The sequence below is a fragment of the Arvicola amphibius genome, chromosome 6 (genome assembly GCF_903992535.2).
Source record: "Arvicola amphibius chromosome 6, mArvAmp1.2, whole genome shotgun sequence".
Taxonomy (NCBI): Eukaryota; Metazoa; Chordata; class Mammalia; order Rodentia; family Cricetidae; genus Arvicola; species Arvicola amphibius.
The window spans coordinates 113,731,546-113,746,405 of NC_052052.2; the positions used below are offsets into that span (position 1 = coordinate 113,731,546).

At 43.1% G+C, this 14,860-nt stretch overlaps 1 protein-coding gene across 3 annotated transcripts in view; it reads right to left on the reverse strand.

The window, feature by feature from the left end:
• Chrm3 (cholinergic receptor muscarinic 3) overlaps positions 1 to 14,860 on the reverse strand; it is a 449,710-nt gene that overhangs the window by 92,062 nt on the left and 342,788 nt on the right. Inside the window, exon 5 of one of the 3 annotated variants that reach the window (XM_038332294.1) lies at positions 13,039 to 13,098. The exons of the other annotated variants lie outside the window; for them this stretch is intronic. The gene's annotated coding sequence lies outside the window, so the exon portion shown is untranslated. The remainder of the gene's footprint in view (positions 1 to 13,038; positions 13,099 to 14,860) is intronic. 3 annotated transcript variants of the gene reach the window in all.

Sequence of the window (14,860 nt, forward strand, 5' to 3'; positions counted from 1 at the left end):
ACTTCGTTTAAAAATATCATGTGCATTCATGGAAAATTATTGAAAAAAAAAGAATAGCAAAATCATCTTAGTCAGGGCATAGCCATTGCTTTTAAGATTCTCATTCATTTCAGCCTTCTAGGGTGCATGTGTTTGTGTGTGTGTGTGGGGGGGTTGGGTGGGTGGGTGTGTATGCATAGCAAAATAATGGATTGCATATACTTCTCTCATACATGGACCAAAAGGCATAAATTACATTTTTATTAGATGGAACCCATGAGTTGAAACCCAACAGAATACTTAAAGATCAGAGACAAAGTAAGGAAGGACAGGAAACATTTCACTTCAGCATCCGAATGCAGCTGATTAGAAGCCAAAGAGCAGCTCTTTATCTGGCCCGAGAATACTGCTGAAATTCCAGACTCATTCATGGTAAACAGAGGCAAATTTTTCCATTCACTTCTCCAAGGCTCCTCTCCTCACAGAAGTAGCTCCCCTTCTTGTCCCCTGCAGCATTCCTATTTAAGGGCGTAATGCCCACACTCCAGAGAGGGTGGATTAGAAGGTATTCATTGCCAAAATAACATTGTAAAATGCCGCACTGCTTTTAACCAGGGTGTCCTTTTTCTTAAGTTGTGTGAATCTATAAACATTATTCTTGCTATAAACCTATTAAAAAGTAAAACCCACTAATAAAGAGGCCAGAGAGTAATTATTTACAAGAATATCTTAAGGAGCTCCAGCTACTTTCTTTTTTCTAAGGAGATGAGGAGGAATTGCTGTCTTAAAGATGAGAAGACGGTGATCTTCCAGTCCAGTAAAATGCGTGTATCCTGTCACAGAGTGCTCACTGTGTTAATGACTAACATTTGTAATCTATAATCAAATCCTGTCTTTTGCTTTGGGTACAAACACCCAACTGTGACCTCAAATAGGAAAATATTACATAAGGGTCAGGGAGAAGTCTCAGCAGGTAAGGCATTTGCTGTGCACGCGTAAGAACCTCAGCTTGAATCCCGACAAGCCAAGGAAAGAGCCCGCCACGGTAGCATGTCCTGTACTTTCAGCGCTCCAGTGCTCTTCCAGGGACATGGGAGTCAGAGAGGGAAGAATACCCAGAAGCCAGAGGGCCAGTTTATGGGCTGTTCACGGCAGCAAAAATGAAGAGACCATGTTCCAAAGGAGGTGGAAAGCAAGGGCTGATACCTACCAGAGGTTGTTCTCTGACCTCTAAACATGCACTTTGGGGTATGTGTGACACATACATACAGCACACAGATACACACAGACGTAGACACACGCACAATGGAGAAAAAATTATATAAATGGGGATTTTCATCATTATCACCATCTAAACATATAAGGAACCTAACAGCCCTTTGGAATGTTCTCAGGCCAGGAAACAGCTTTGCGGCCTTGGCAGGTGTTACACTCAAAACAGAATGTGTGCTTTCTTTGTTTTTTTTTTCATGAATAGTTTATTATTTTTATGTCTTTAAAGATAATAGAAGGCATCAATATTGCCAAAAGCTTTGTATGTGTGTGTGTGTGTGTGTGTGCGCGTGCGTGTGCGCGCGTGTGTGTGTGTGAGCGTGTGTGCATAACCAATTTTCTAGTCTAGACTGGCCTCTAAGTCCCTGTGTAGCCAAGGAAGACCTTGAGTTTCTGATCCTCCTGCCCCCATTTCCTAGGTCCTGGGATTATAACCATGCCTAATTTATTAGCTACTGGGGAACCATGCAGGGTTTCATGCATTATAAGCAGGCATCCTACCAAGTGAGCTCCAGCCCCAGCCCTAACCGGTTTGTATTTAAAAGTGGCCATAGTATTGTGCCCTTTTCTGGAGGAAGTACTGTGGCTGCAGCTAGGTGCTGGGCACGCCATCAGCCACATGATTTGCAGGCCTGCAGAGAGCCATCATTCCTGACTCCCAAAGCAGCAGGTTGACTAACCTACCTACCTCTCTTCGTTTAACCTCTGCAGGAAAACCTATTCTCCTGGTAGGCACACCTATCTGCTGCTGATGCACCCAGGCAGCAACTGTAATCTCTGCATGGTCATAGATGCCCACACTCTGTGATGCCAGCCCACGGTAGGCTGTTCTGCTTAACACCTCGATGCACAAGTTGATTTTATAAGTGAAAGAAGCCAGAGCAATGGAAAGTAAGAGGTCCTCATGAGAACAGCAGACGTTCGGAATGAAGACTTATCCAGTGGCTCAAAGTTTGGCAAAGGTCACTGGTGCATTTTAGGCCAGCTGGGGGCTTACTGCAACATCTTAGCATCTCTCTCAGAGCTCTGCAGACAGGAGCCTGTGGGGGTTTATGTGAGGCTGTGGAAAAGGTGTCTGAGAAGCCTGGGTTACCTTGAAACTTGGGGAATCAAAAGCTTTTAAAACACAGACTCTATTCCCAGAGAGATCTTCTAGCTCCCTCCCCCCACTTTTAAAAATGGGATAGCAAAATAGCAATTATTAGGATTCTAGGAAGCAGCAGAAGAGAGGCAAACCTCTTCAGAATTAACCAATAAGGGAAATCAAGTGCTTTGAAGTTTGCACAGTTAATAATAATAAGAATGATGATGCTAATTATAATCTTCCTTGGAGAATGTTTTACACTCTGTGAAGCATCTTAAACTACCCAAATTCATTTAGTCATTACAAGAATATGATGAGACAGATGGCATTTCTATTCCTATTATTCAGAAAATGCAATTAAGAGACCACACATACACACACGCACACATACACACCTTGTTTCCTTCTTCCCATCACAATTCCTGACTTCTGCTCAAGCAGAGGCTTTAAAAACATGGAGGAAGGGGATGAGAAGTTGCTCAAGGGGCAAAAACACTTGGCCAAACATGAGGACCTATGTTCAAATCCCCAGAACACATGTAAAAAGCTGTGTGTGTGTGTGTCTCTTACCCAGGCATTATGGGGAGCAGAGACAGGCAGATTTAGGGAGCTCATGCGACAGGCAGCCTATAGTGCCATCCTCTGTTTCTCATTCTCCATGTATTAAAACACCTGCTTATGAGCTTCTTCAGAAAAATGCACCAAGTTCCTTACTGATGGGTCAGCAGTATCAGTGGTTTGTCTGCTTGGCTGTTAAATCAGTGTATGGTCCTGGGAGAATGGTGTGATACTTAAACCTGGCTCGAGCTAGGAGTTATGGCTCTCAATTAGGCAAGCCATGCTTTTCCACACTAGGGGTCAGATGAGCTGAGCTGGGTTAGCAGCTCCGCTAGCTACTCACTGTGTGGACCTCACTGCACTGCATTTACCGAAGGTGTCTCACGGTCCTCTTGTTTGCAAGTTTGGAATGAGGAGCCCAGCACGTTATAAAACACAAGAGACTTCCATGTAGAGTAGTTCTTACTCGTGTGTGTGTGTGTGTGAGAGAGAGAGAGAAAGAGAGAGAGTGTGTGTGTATGTGTGTGTACGTGTGTGTGCATGCATGTGTGTGTAATTGTAGCGATCAGAAAACAACCTCAGCTGTTGTCCCTCAGAAGACTCTCACCTAACTCACTGAGACCTGGGACTCACCAGCTGAAGCTAGGCTGGATGGCCTGTAAGCTAAAGGGGTCCAGTTGTCTCTATGTCTTCTTTATAGTATTAGTGTGACATCACATCCAGCTTTTTTAAAATTTGTGTTCTGATGACTGAACTCTGGTCCTCATGCTTGCATGGCAAGCATTACATCAACCGAACCATCTCCCCATCGAGGTAACGATTATTCTTAGCATTACCACTTGTTTCAGATCTAAAGAGGAAATAATAATGAACAGTATGGAAACAGACAGGAGAAGTCTTTGGAAGAGTAAGAGATATAAAAGAGTTAATTAATGACTTTGGAGAGGACTTAGCAAAAACTACCTAGTATTAAGGGCATTGTGAGGACATCATAAAAAGAGTATTTGATGGAGATGAGCTTCCATAGGTCACAGCCAAAAAGAGAATTAAGGGGAAAATATGTGTGTATGAAATAAGACAGAAAAAAGAACTAATGCAAGAGGCGAAGAAAGGATTTGACGAATTACCCTTCATCTACCATTTATCTGTGGCTGTTGTCCTTAGCACCAACTAGAGGGATGGTATTGCACCTGGAGCAAGCTGAACTGCAGGATTTGAAGATGCGCTTGCCCCTTCTCCGTGTGTCAAGTGACTACAGAGTGAGTCAGTCAAGACACTTCACGATCATTTGCTTCCCTTTGAAACTCAAATGCTAGATGAACTCTCTCAAAAACTGAAGGCAGCTCTAATCCAGATGTAGACAAACACGAGTGGTGATGAGCAACAGGTGGGGCCGCCTCCATGTGTGCAGAGTGGGAACAAGACAGCTCAAAAGTCCCTACCTGCTGGGTGGTGGTGGCGCACGCCTTTAATCCCAGCACTCGGGAGGCAGAGGCAGGCGGATCTCTGTGAGTTCGAGGCCAGCCTGGTCTACAAGAGCTAGTTCCAGGACAGGCTCCAAAGCCACAGAGAAACCCTGTCTCGAAAAACCAAAAAAAAAAAAAAAGTCCCTACCTTAGAGGATTTCCCAGAAGGAAGTGTGAACCAGAAAATGCACAGCACAGGTATTATTTTTTCAACACAGAAAAAGCAACTTCTATTATCTGAGGAAACGGATGACATTCAAGGATAATGACCGCTCGTCATAAGGAAGAAGTCAATTTCGCCACATTGTAATGACATCTCGTGCCTCACGTCTAAGCTTTATTCAGCATCTATTTCACAACACGCTTCCTCTCTTCAGTGCTGCTGGCCTTGGAAATATCTCAAAAGGCTGTCGATTTTGTAATGGCACCTTCTGTGATTTTTCACAATAAAACCATAAAGCTGTCATCACTAAGGAAAAACGAACATTCCTGGAGAGGTAGGACACTGCTGCTCTCCTATTACCAGAATCTCTGCTGCTCTCTAAGGCGCTCTCAGGCCATAAATCCTCAGGGAACCAGAACGTGAAAGGTGAATTGGTTTGCTTGCCAATTCCTGCAAGTCCCAGAGAGACAAGATGATAGTCTGTTGACTGCTGTATCCACAGCCGTTTCCACAGAATCCCCTTGGAATTATACAGGTGCTACCCTGACAGCGTGGTTCCCAGGATTTCCAATAGGTGGTCTCAAAGTGCAGGTGGGTGTCCTGCTTTTGGACTTTAATGAGTGCAGTTCTGTTTGGCTTGACAATGTGAACATCCTCTTAGCAAGCTTGCATCATGTGACTTCTTAAACCCTTTGACTCTCAGACTAGAATTGAGTAGTGAAGGACTGATCTTCAAGAATTCAGTCTGTGCTTAAACTTCACAGTGAACCAGGCTTTTGTTATCTCCACTGAGAAAAGGAAATCAATTTGCAGAGATCTTGCCTAACAGCAATACTCTCTCCCAAGAAGGGAGAGCATGCATGTGCACCTCATTCGTGAATGTGTGGATGTGCGCATGTGTGGAGGCTAGAAGTTAATGCTGTATGTCTTCCTTGATTGCTTCTCCGCCTTGTTTATTTTATTTAATTAATTTATTTATTTTGAGACTGCATCTCTCACTGAAGCTAGAGGTCACCAGCTGGCTAGACTTACTGGCCAGCCAGTTCCTTGAATTCTCCTGCCTGGCCTTCTTAGTGCTGGGGTTGTATCTGTTCTTAGGAAATGGAGTTGGAATGAACAGAAAGAATTCATTCTTTATGTGTCTCCTGATGCTACCACTTCAAATTCTGTTTGCGCAAGGGATGGAAGTCATTTACCGTCCACCCAGGAGTGTCTTTTCCAGAAGTTCACCACAGATGCTTTTCCCATCAATGCTAATAGCTGCTTGGCAGGAAAAATACATACAAGTGAAAAAAATGGGGGCTTGGAGCTATGGTCCAGTTACTGCTCAGAAACAAGTGAGTCGGCTTTTTTTTTTTTTTTTTTTATCATGAAGAAAATAAGGATTAAATACCAGTCATACCAGGTGTATTTCTATAAATGACAAGGCTGTCTTTGGAAATGCCAAGTGCTTCCAAATTGTACCAACGCACTAATCTTGGCTTCTTACTGTAACCAAGTCCCAGAGAAGGGTGGAGGTGTGTTTACAATATTGGCTGAACCCACTTCAGAGGTGTGAAAATATCGCAGTGGGGGCAGGGACTCTGGTGTCATTAGGTGTGTATGTTCTTTAGGAGATACCAAATGCTGTAAGCCTCATTTTCATTAGACCCAAAGTGGGACCCATGAGAGCATGTTCTAAAGACTTCTATGATTATTTAGTATATTTTATTTTGCAACATGTCTGACTTAAAACAAGAACCCTATGAATATTAGTTGTTATTTTTAATTTTACTATTAGGCTAACTAGCATTTTGAATATCCCTGGTTTCTCTCCTTCATTAGTCTACCAGCCTAGAGCTTATGAAACTTTTCCTTTATTTTTTTAGACTTAGTTTTTTTATTTTATTGTTTTAAAAAGAAAATCTTTTTTTCATCTTACATACCAATCCCATTTTCCTTCCCTCCTCCCATTCTCTTCACATACTTCCCCAACACCACCCCCATTCATTCTTGAGAGAGGGAAAAGCACACTGCTTTGGGAAAGGTCCAAGGCCCTCCCTACTATATCTAGGCTGAGCAAGGTATCCATCCAAAGAGAATAGGATCCAAAAAGCCAGTATAAGCAGTAGGGATAAATCCTGGTGTCACTGCCAGTGGCCCCTCAGTCTGCCCCAGCCATACAACTACATTCAGAGGGTCTACTTTGGTCTATGCTGGTTTCTTTCCTATCTGGCTGGAGTCAGTGACCTCCCATTAGCTCAGGTAAACTGTTTCAATGGGTGTCCCCATCATGGTCTTGACCTTTTTGCTTATATTCTCACTCCTCCCACTCTTCAACTGGACTTTGGGAGCTCAACCCAGTGCTCCACTGTGGGTCTCTGCTTGTGTTTCCATCAGTTGTTTGATGAAGGTTTTATGGTGACATTTTTAAGACATTTATCAATCTGACTACAGGGCAAGGCCAGTTTGGGCATCCTCTCTTCTATTACTTAGAGTCTCAACTGGGGTCATTCTTGTGGATTACTGGAAATTTCTCCAGTGTCAGGTTTCTTATTAGCCTCATAATGGCTCCCTCAGTCAAAATATCTCTTTCCTTGCTCTCATCTCTGTCCTTCCTCCATCTCGACTATCCCATTCCCTCAAATTCTCCTCCCCCTCCCCTTCTTCCCTCTTCTTCCCCTTTACATCCTCACTTCTCCTTCTACCCCCAGGCTCCCAGTTTTTTTCAGGTGATCTTGTCTATTTCCACTTTCCAGGTGGATCTATGTATGTTTTTCTTAGGACTCACCTTGTTTCTTATCTTCTCTAGGATCATGAACTATTGGCTTGTTTTCCTTTGCTTTACAGCTAGTATCCACTTATGAGTGAGTACATACCATGTTCATGTTTCTGAGTCTAGGTTAACTTACTCAGGGTGAAACCTTTCCTTTAAAACACCCCTAAAAGCAGATGGTATCTCTTAAAGAACATACATGAATTCCTTGGAGGCCAACTGAAAGTAAGAAAAAATTTCTGTACATTTTTTTGTTATTTTAATTTGGTTTTTATATTGCTATATGTTAATATATTTGCTAAAATCCTTGCCAAATATACTTGACAATACAGGAAGATAACTTATGATTATTTTGTGATTCTAGGTCTCCACAGTCAAATCACAGGGACAGGCAAACTCCACCAGACCCTGCCACTCAAAGTGTTGTCCATGAATCAGTGTTTCAGTTTGCCTTAAAGTTGGTGAAGAATATACATTATGCTGATCTCATTATACAAACATGGAGTCAGACTTATCCCAAATGATTCCTATGCAAGTTGAGAATCAATAAAGTAGACTGCTAGGGACCAACTAGTGCTAATTTTTTTCTGACTAATATGATGGGAAATCAATAGAGATTGAGCACATCATGGGATCCTGGCACTGTGGCAGCTAAGGTGAGAACTGTATTGATGAAGAGGGCATCTTCCCTTCTCCTGAGGATTTTCTAGTTAGGAACAAGAGAGTAACAGTGACCTGGCTCTGTGGAAACCCGTTACCACTTCATTACACACTCAATTGTTATCATGACTATGCAATGTTATAAAGGAGAAGGCTGAGAACAATGGTCATACTCATATTTTATTTACTTATTTGTGTGTATGTGTGCACACTCATGTACACATGTGGACACGAATAGGAATGCATGTATGTAAGTCTTCATGCATGCGTATCTATATGTGCATGTGTGTGGAGGCCAGAGGCCAACCTTAGGTGTCATTCCTCAGAAACTGTTAACTTTTCTTTTTGAGGCAAGGTCTCTTTTTCTTACTGGTTTCTAGCTCAAGTAAGCTAGGCTAGCAAGCCCGAGATCTTATCACTTCTGTTGCCCCAGCGCTGAGACTTTAAAAACTCAGTTCCTTATCATACAAGGTGAACATTTCATCACTGCAACCATCTCTCCAGCATCAATCACCATAGCCATCACCCCAGCATCCTCACAGCCATCACCCCAGCATCCCCACAGCCATCTCCCCAGCATTATTGTAGCCATCTCTCCAGCATCCCCACAGCCATCTCTCCAGGACCACCACAGCCATCTCCCCAGCATCCCCACAGCCATCTCCCCAGCATCAATCACTGCAGCCATCTCCCCAGCATCCCCACAGCCATCTCCCCAGCATCCCCACAGCCATCTCCCCAGCATCCCCACAGCCATCTCCCCAGCATCCCCACAGCCATCTCCCCAACCCAATCTTCTTTCTCACATTGCCAGCTCAGTTGACAAATTCTCCAGAATTCTAGCAATCCTCCAATACTATAAGTACTACTAATACAGGAGAGAAAAACAATTGAAAAAACAAAAAGTCTACCTGGTGTGAAGAAGAAATTAGAATTATACCTTAGCAAGACTGATTTGAAAAGCAGTTTTCCTAAGTCCTAGGGCTCATGATGAGTTAAGTCTGTGAGCTACAGACACCTGTTTGCCTTTGAGGCTTCCCACACACTCTGATTTGGCTCTGTGACTCCTAACTCATAAGCTTACTGAGAGCTGTAAGGGAGGGAAGACTTTACAGTATTTACAGAACCCCTTTCTCTCCAGAGGTCAGGGTTGTGTGAAGCTGTTAAAGTTTGATGCTGTACAGGATGACATCTTCACACGAGGATAGACTAGTCTGCACTGTCACAGAAAAACTGACAAGGCAGAAAAAGCAGAAAGTCGGTCAAGGTGCAATCTCTTCTGATGTCATTGGAGCTATGTTATCCAGAGTGACAACAGAGGCAAGTGATGTGGGAGTCCCCTCTGTGTGCTGTGATTAATGAATAAAGAAACTGCCTTGGCCTGTTGGTAGGGTACAACTTAGGTCGGCGGTGAAGATGAAACTGAATGCTGGGAGGAGAAGGCAGAGTCAGGGGAAGCCATGGAGCCATCGCTGCCAGAGATAGACGTGCTGGAACTTTGTTGGTAGGCCATGACCTTGTGGTGATATATCAATTAAAAGAAATAGGTTAAATTAAGATGTAAGAGTTAGTCAAAAAGAAGCTAGAGCTAATGGGTCAAGCAGTGATTTAATTAATACAGTTTCTGTGTGATTGTTTCAGTTCTGGGTGGCTGGAATGAACAAGCAGTTCTTGCAACAGGATGCCTTGAGAAGGAGTGGCAGAGAAAAATGTAGAGTTCAATAAAAATAAAAAAAAATACAGAAGGAGTGGATTTCCTGAGAGGTGGCCAAGTGGTGGCATGAGGAGGTGCCTGGTCTCTGGGGAGAAAGAGAAATGAAAACTCCATCCTGCTCATTATAAGTAAGGTCTCTATTTCTTCCTCTTCCTTCTCTTCCTCCTCTTCCAATTGTTCATCCTTCTTTTTTCTCTTTTGGTGACTCATCGAGTTTCATTCAAATTCCTCACAGTGGCATGAGTGAGGGGTTACTCAAAGGAGTCTACACTACTGAAGAAAATATCTCTCCCTCTCCTAAAAGCCACAAACTGCCTATAAAACCTCAGATGAGTTGGGGCCTTGTGAGTCCCTTCCTCAGAAACAATTAAGTGCCTATGAATTCACAAGAATGGGAAAGGTCTCATGAATTTTCTGCCTCCATGATAGAATGTTGGTCACAGCTAAACTCAAGAGTACATTTTCCATGCCATGCCCTGGAGGCAGCATTTCATATCAGTCCCCCTTCCTCTGGTTCTTTTATAGCTGTTGATGTTCCCCAAGACTTGGAAAGGATGATACATATGTTCCATTTATGGAGGAGCACCCATCAGTCACTCATTCTCAGTCTTGTAGGTCTCTCACTTCTTTATGGCACCAACATCTTGTCCCTGGCTTGTACTCATATCACACTGCCTGTCCCAGCTGCCCCTTCCACAATCAATCCCACTGCACCAGGACTTGATGTCTGTACTTTGGAACTACCATTGACCTCTTAAGTTCCAGCACCAATGGCCTTCAGGAAGGTCTTCTATGCTTTGCTTCGGTCTTTGAGATGGCTTGTCATTTAGCACTCTTCTTCCTTTGACATTTCATCATTCTGCCTTTTAACACACCAGGTCTTCTCTTCTGTGCTTCCTTCAATGGCTTGACCCCTCATCATCTCTTTGAAATATGTCTGCTTCCTAAGGTTCCATCTTTCTTTATACTAGCTCCACTCTCTAACAGTTTCTAACAGCCTTCAATGAAAATGCCGCCAAATGTACTTCTCAACATGTGAACCAGGAGGTGGAGAAATAGTTCAGTGACCAAGAATGCTTGCTGCTCTTCCAGAGGACTGGAGTTTGGATGTCATGCATTCACCTGTAACCCTAACTCCAGGGGAAACCAACACCTTCTTTTGGCCTTCATGGGTAATCTCACACACATGCACATACGCATAAATCAAATATTAACAAAACTTTTAGGGGCTGAGTATTCACGTCAATTGCAGAGGACTTCCTTACCATGTGTGAGGCCCTGGAGCCCATCCCCAGAAACCCATATACACATGCATACCTTCCCTGACCATCTGGTATTTCTATAGGGTGGACAGGTTTCCATTTAACCATGCCATTTTGTGTACAGTGCTAGTTTTATTTTCAGTCCGTTCTAAGCTTAGAGCAAGTCCTTCCTCATGTAATGAGTACAGTGGGGTTGGCCAAGTATTCATTGCCCTTTGGTAGTTCATAGAGCCATAATCTGCCCCGAGGCTGTGCAGCCTGGAATGGTTTGATGCAGTGCAGAGGGACAGTCCCATGTCCCACTACTTACTCCTTTAACATATAATCATATGTGTGCCACTCATGCTTTTATGCACTGGGAACACAGGAAAAAGAGGGGTAGGGATGGCTTTGTAGAGGGGGCTTTCATTTTTGATCTCTCTGGTAGGCAGATACTGAACACAGTTGCAGAAGGCTCTAAGTACCCTGTGAAGGCAAGCACAGAAAAAGCCTTCTCTTCCACTATGGGTGGGCATGTGACTATTGGGTAGCTGTTTTCTAAGAAATGAAACATTCCCTCCATGGAGAGAGGAAGGAGGAGGGAAATTCATAAGACTCAGGAAGTTCACCAACCTTACAAAGCTCAGAAACTTCCAAGATTCCCAAGATTCCTCTCTCGGGTTTGATAAGCAGTGGAAAAGTGCAGAACAGAGTCCCATGGCTGAGATGCCTTGCAAACTCTGTAGGGACCTCCAGGGACAGTTTTGTGAGTTGTCATGCATGCTGGGGTGGGATTTTTTGATGAAGTAACTAAAGTAAATTCATTCATTGATTCACCAAGCCTGACTTGGGTAGGGTCATTTCTTTAGTCTGTCATCAGTGCTCTAGCTGGGGTGAAAAGGCATTTGTTCATGTGTCCCCAGAAAAAGTTGCACAGTAGACACACAGTGAACAAGCCAGCAGGAAGCCAGGGGATGATTATAGGTGTGGAGGGTAAACAAGCAGAGGGAACAGTCAGAGAGGGCACTAGACTCCTGCAATGGCTGGAAATCTCACGTGGGAAGTTAACAGGGAAGCGACTACAGTGTTTTGATCAGGAGTGTCTGAGTGGCGTGCGGTGGCATGTGTTTCACAAGAGTCACTGCAGTTGTCCTGGAGAGATTAGGCTGGAGGGACCACACCAGACAGCTATACCATCATGAACTCTGGCATGCCTTCCTAACCATAAAAGACTCAAATGACGAGCCGAAACAATCCTTCATCCTCAGGTTGCTTCTGTCAGGTGTCTTGTCACAGTATAAAGTGACAAATGCAGCCTGAACTGGAAAAAGACCCAGAAGTGTCAACAGACAGAAAGAGGAGTATGTGACGTTAGGAATCAGTCTTCCCAAGTCTGAGGTGTGTGCTAAGCAGACAGCTGAGGAGCTGGATGGGTAACTTGTTGTCTCCTTAGGACCTGAGGACACAGCTTCCCAGTGGCCCACAAGAATAAAAAGGAAGACCCCCCCCCCGGCGTGGAAAGTCCTTCTGTATATGTGTTGCTTTTACTGGTTAATGAATAAAGCTACTTTGCCCTTCTTAAGGGCAGAGTAGAGCAAGGTGGGAATTCTAAATAGAGATAGAGGAGAAAAGAAGGTGGAGCCAGGGAGACACCATGTATTCGCTGAATTAGAAAGATGCCAGCCGCCAGCCAGAACCTTACTGGTAAACCACGAGCTTCATGGTAAAATACAAAATAATAGGAAAAGGTTAATTTAAGATGTAAGAGTTAGTTAGAAATATGCATGAGCTAATTGGCACAGCAGTGTTGCAATTAGTATAGTTTCTATGTGATTATATTGGGTCTGGGAAGCCAGAAAATGAATAAGCATGCCTCCGCCTATACTCCCCCCCAAATTGTTGCCACGTTCCTGCTTGCTGTGTGCTAGAAAACAGCTTCCTATCACAGGAAATGAATTCTGTACTTCAGTCAAACCATTCCTTTGAATAAAGCCAACCATCAGTTTTAAGTCAGCATTCTATAGCAATAGAGGTGATTGGCTTTATTCTTGAAGATGTTTTCAGTGCAGTGATGGGTTGGGGGAAGTGGGGAGGGAGAAGAAGAGAAGAGTTTATATAGTTGATTGGTTTATCTCATTTTACTTACACATAGTGCTGGGCAAAGTGTCCCAAGGGGTGATCTGGTGGATACTGGGTGCAGGCCTTCCTACAACAACAAGAGGATGCCTCTAAGAAAGTGGACCAAGGGTTTGGACCAAAGGCATCTACCGAAGCACATACACAAGAGCAGGGGTGCAACTCGCTGCATGGAGATAAACATGGAACTCACAAATGTATTACAGCTTGCATTCACTATCTATGAATGACATCAGACATGCTACATTGTGACTACCATCACAACCTTTAGTGGGTCATGGTCACGTTCATGAGATTTCTACCCTTTACTAAATGCGGTCTTTCTCTCTGCTGTGATAAATATGTAAACACCAGTTTCCTACATCCTCCTTTTGCTTCTGTGACTTCTCTCTACTTTGTTTCCTTAATTACCCTTAGTTCTGTCTTCAGTTCTCATCGAAATGATGAGGTCCAGAGGAGGGGAAAAACATCTAAACATCAGCTCTCCGAGGAAGGACATTCACATTGCTCCTGCACAAGGATGAACATCAGTCATTTAACACTAATGTGCTCAAATCAGAGACAGCAGGAAGGGCCTAGAGTGATCCATGGCAGCAATGGAATTCCCAGCCCTGGAGTTTCTTTGATGAATCTGGAAGTGTGCTTAGTCAGAGGACATCAAGAAATGTGTTTCCTGTGCCAGACCATCAAAGTCACCAAACACAATTAATGCAAAAATATCATAATAAGCGCACCTTCATTTCATCCTTGGGGAGGCCACATCATTTATATCCAGCTCAGACTAAGGTGACTCGATCAGACCTTATGTGCTGAGTGTGGTAAGTGCCCAAGGAGTAAAAGAGTACTTGCAAAAACACTATGCCCATGAATCTTAAAAGAGAATTTCTTGTCTACACAAACACAAGGTGGTCAACTTTCAATGAAAATTAATCTGTTCAGCATTGTCTAATTTTTCAATTGGTAGTAAGCCCACCAAGAAGTGTAATGTTATTGTAGGCAATTAAAGTCTACAATATATAATTACAGGAGGAGGCAATATAATGGAGATATTAAGAGAAATCTTTATTCTGTCTATCCATCTTTATTCTGAAGCTGAGACTTGCTACTGTTCATCTTCAGCATGTATTCACACAGTCCACAAGGGCTGAAGAAACACCCATGTCACATTCTGAGAAGGGATCTGCTCTAAGAGATTAGTTAGACAGCATCCCCAGAGTTAGTGAAGTGAATCACAGCACTGGGGGCTGGAGGAACAGAGAGCAGTTGCACCAGTCAATGTAAATGCAAATCGTGAACCCCGTTTCAAGGTGCAGTCATCAAAGGCACAAGGCAATAATAGTGTGGGTCTGGACTGTCCTTTGAGAACCCATCGTGTTAAAGGCTTAGTCCTCACCTTGGGTTATGGGAATCTCTCTATTTAGCTTCTTGGCTTCTTACAGAGACAGCTTCTGTTGTGATAGGACAAATGCCCAAAGCAACAGGGTCTTGTGACCAGGTATTGCAACTCCTGAAACTATGAACCAATTAATCTTCTCTTTTGTTTATCCCAGGCATTTTGCCATAGTGACACATAGTTGACTTATATACTTGCATTATCTTGGCAAATCTGAAAACAAGTTTTTTTTTTTATAGGATCATCAATAAAATGCCATTTAAACATTTACTTTAAAATAAAACTACAGGTGCAATTGTCAATGAGAGTGTCAATTATTCTGCACTAAATTTCACACGAATCCACTTTTAAAATGCCTTTAAATAAATTAGTCAAAGGTCATAAGTTTACATTACAGAAACGAATATTTTCTAAAATTCAAAAAACAAAACAAAACAAA